Raw genomic sequence first — 3,746 nt, 5'->3', positions numbered from 1 at the left:
ATATAGACATAACTATCTATGTAGATAGTCATACATAAAATATATGTAAATACAAATATGTGTGTATATATAATTTATTCAAAAAGGGGAAAAAGAGGGAAAAGACAGTGTCATCTACAAATTAAGCCCCCCATGCCCCTGTCTATACCTCCACCCTTTCTTTATGGCTTTCCTCCCTGGAGAGAGGGTTAGGAATGATTGAAATGGCTGAACAACAAGAAATCCTCCCCAAAGCCTTCTTTTATAGAGGGCTGGATCTAACTTTTCAGGTAACTCCCTATTTTCTATGAGCAGCCAAGCTTGGCTTCAATTCTATGGAACATCTACTGAGCACTTCCTAAGTAATCCATCCCCACCCTCCATACCTTTTGTATGTGTCTTCCCTCCATTAGACTGTAAGCTCTTTGGGGGCTTTGTCTCTTTTATTTCCTCAGGACTTAGCATAGTGCCTGGCACACAGTAGGCACTTAATAAATATTTATTTAATGAATTTAATTTCTCCAAATTCTTTTAGGAATCAATAATGTCTTATTAATTAATATAAAACTCTCAAGGGATACAAAACTCAGAGCAAACACTGAAGGTCAAAAAACCTTAATAACATAGGAAGATAATTAATGGTGATAACATTTAAGAGAAGGGACAGTAAAAGTGATTGCTTTCACATGAAGGTATAGGAGATGCAACATATAATAAAATACAAAAAAGACCAAAAATCAATCAAATGTTAAAAAACAAAATCACAAAATCTGAGATTTGGAAGGCACTTCAGTCTATTCCTCTAGGGTAATCTATTCCAACCTATACACACATAAAAAAAAAAAACAACATCCTCACTGTAAGATACTCAACAACCGGTCAAGTAGTTTCTGTTTAAAAATCAAGGAAGAGACTCCCAAGTCTCAAAAAAACCCATTTTGCTTTTGAAAAGATCTCATTGCTAAGAAGTTTGTTCTTTTGTTTCATTTTTATATATAAAGCTTATAGCAGTCTTTTTGCAACTTCCAGCAACTGTCGCTGGTTCTAACCTTTGGGTACAAATAAAACAAGTCTCTTCTCTCCCCTTTGGATACAAGTCAAACAATTCCCTTCTATGTGACAGATCTTAAAATACTTGAAAATAACTATCATTTTTCCTAAGACTTTTCTTCTCCAGGCTAAACAAAAGTCCAGTTCCTTCAAATGATCCTAACATGACATGAACTCATGGCCCTTAACTATCCTTCTTACCCTCTTCTGGAAACTATAGATCAATAATGTCCTTTTTAAACCATGCATCCAGAATGCAATACAAAAATTATAGATAAGGTCTGATAGACAAGAGTACAACAGGATTATCATATCCAAAGTTATGCCTCTCTTAAGGCAGCCCAGGATGACATTAGCTTTTTTGGCTGCAAAATTAACAATGCTGACTCAAAACGAGCGTGGAGTCTGCTAAAACTGGCAGATCTTTTTCAAGTAAACTGTCATCAATCCATGATTCTGCTAGCATATATTAGTGAAGCTTATTTTTTTGTATCCAAGAATAAGGTTTCATATTTACTCCTACTGAATTTCATCCAACTAGATTCAGTCCAATCTTCTAGCTTCTTTTTGGATCCTGACTCTGGAATTCAGTTACCTAGCCCTCCCAGCTTTGTCTTCTCTGAAAATGATGAACATAAAAAATACAAATCATAGACAAAAATGTGAAAGGGCACAGGGCTTGTAATGGGAATGTAAATTTAAAGATCTTCCCTGCCCCTAGGCTAAAGTGCACCTGGAGCCTGGGGTGGGAGGCTTGTTTTTCAGTAGATACTTCTTGATTGGCCAGTGGGTCAATAAGGTTGTTACATTCTCTGAGCCAGGAGAAGGCTATCTAAGCCCTGATGTGTAGCTTTGTTTTGGGGCTCACTTTGAGAAGTGTTCTGTGATTTGATCATATGAAATTCTGGGAAGCCGTTGTTGAGAGCCTCCAACTTTGAAACCCAAATGTTGTTTGGTAGGGATGTAATGGTTGCACAGTTTGGAAAACTGTGTACTTGATCTGTTTCTCTGTCTTGATAATTCTGTCTGTATACTCTGAAGTTCGGGGTGCTGACCTTTTTCCCCTGAACTAGGTAAACGATACATATTTGACTGATTAAAGTAAGCTTGTTAACCCATTTTGAGTTGCTTTCCTTTACCAAAGCAGATCTAAGAACCAGGCTAGGTACAGATCCCAAACAGAAGTACAAGACAGACAGAAGATAATCTTCCAGGGGAAGGAATTTTTTTTTGGGGGGGGGTAAGGAGGGGGAGAAAGATGATGTAGGGGGATAGAAGGGGGCACTAAAAAAGGTCTGCAAAAGGTAGGATTTGTACCAAGTCTTGAAGAATGCCAGGCAAAGGAAGGAGGAAGCAAGGAGGATGGAGAGCATTCAGGACATCTAGTGAAAAATTGAAGACAGTTAAGTGGAGTGTCATGTGTGAGGAAAAACATGCAGGCTGGATCACAGAATAAAGGAAGGGGAGTAAAGTTTAAAAAGGCCAGAAAGGTAAACCTACTTGAGAAGAACTTAAGAAGGTAAACAGAAGACCTCATATAATGATGCAGGAAACAAACAATAAAATTTAATGAGTTGGGGATGTGAAGGAATTTAGAAAATCCATACTTCAGAAAAATCACTTTGTTAATGAGGATGGATTGGTTAGACACAAATTAGAAGGCTACTGCTATTAAGAAGGGATGAAGGCATGAACTAGACAGAGTAGCAGTTGTGTGAAGAGAGAAAAAGAAATACATACTTGAGAAGTTCTGACAGTAAATGACAAGAAATGACAATGGGTTGTATATGTGATTTGAGGGAGAGTGTGAAATCAAGGTTGTAAAACTGAGTGACTGGGGGGCGTGGCTATGTGGCACAGTGAATAGAGCTCTGGCCCTGGAGTCAGGAGGACCTGAGTTCAAATGTGGCCTCAGACACTTGACACACTTACTAGCCATGTGACTCTGGGCAAGTCACTTAACTCCAATTGCCCTCCAAAAAGCAAAAAAAACCCCAAACAAACCTGAATGACTGGGATAATGATAACAATGATACATTAAAGCATGAAAAAGCTGCTATGAGAGGAAGGTTTTTGGGGAAAGATAACAAGGTCTGTTTTAGACATATTAAATTTGAAATGCCTAGGGTTTTGAAACAGTTTGAAATGTCCAAAAGACATGAGTAGTGATTTAAGACTAGAACTCAGGAAAAAGAACTGGAATGGATATAAAGATCTGGAAATCACCTACATAGAAATGTTAACTGAATCTACCATGGGAACTGATGAGATCAAGTAAAATAATATGAGGAAAAAGAGAAAAAAGCCCAGAAAAGAGTCTTGTGAGAAATCCAGTTAGGAAGTATGACATAGATGAAAAACAAAGAAGACAAAGAAAGAGCAGTCATTCAGAAAGCAGTGCCAGGAAAACCTTAAGAGAGAGTATCTAGGAGAGGGTATCTATTAGTGTCATGCTGCAGAGAGGTCAAGAAGGCTGAGGATTGAAGCCATTAAAATTTGACAATTAAGAGATCACTGGTTACTTTGTCAGTTTCAGTTGAAGGGTATAAGTGGTTAAGAGAGAGTAGAGTAAATAGAAGCAACTATTAGAAAAGTTTTCTCAAGAACTTTCAGCTACAAGGGGACAAGAGAGCTACATAGAACATAAGGATGGTCAGATCAAGTTACCGTGTTTCCCTGATAATAAGACCTATCCTGAAAATAAGCCCTCCCCTTAC

At 37.8% G+C, this 3,746-nt stretch overlaps 1 protein-coding gene and 1 long non-coding RNA gene across 7 annotated transcripts in view; one reads left to right on the top strand and one right to left on the bottom strand.

Annotated features, from left to right (window-relative positions):
* LOC138169992 (uncharacterized) overlaps positions 1 to 3,746 on the top strand; it is a 713,900-nt gene that overhangs the window by 653,261 nt on the left and 56,893 nt on the right. The gene's annotated exons all lie outside the window — the stretch shown is intronic.
* The window catches only part of TMX3 (thioredoxin related transmembrane protein 3), a 95,539-nt gene that overhangs the window by 62,972 nt on the left and 28,821 nt on the right, over positions 1 to 3,746 (bottom strand). The gene's annotated exons all lie outside the window — the stretch shown is intronic.

The sequence above is a fragment of the Petaurus breviceps genome, unplaced genomic scaffold, assembly GCF_028583685.1.
Source record: "Petaurus breviceps papuanus isolate PSGF00001 unplaced genomic scaffold, PetGlider_PUasm1.0 38, whole genome shotgun sequence".
NCBI classification, from domain to species: domain Eukaryota; kingdom Metazoa; phylum Chordata; class Mammalia; order Diprotodontia; family Petauridae; genus Petaurus; species Petaurus breviceps.
The sequence above is the reverse complement of the archived record's forward strand: the minus strand, read 5'-3'. Positions and strand labels throughout refer to the sequence as shown.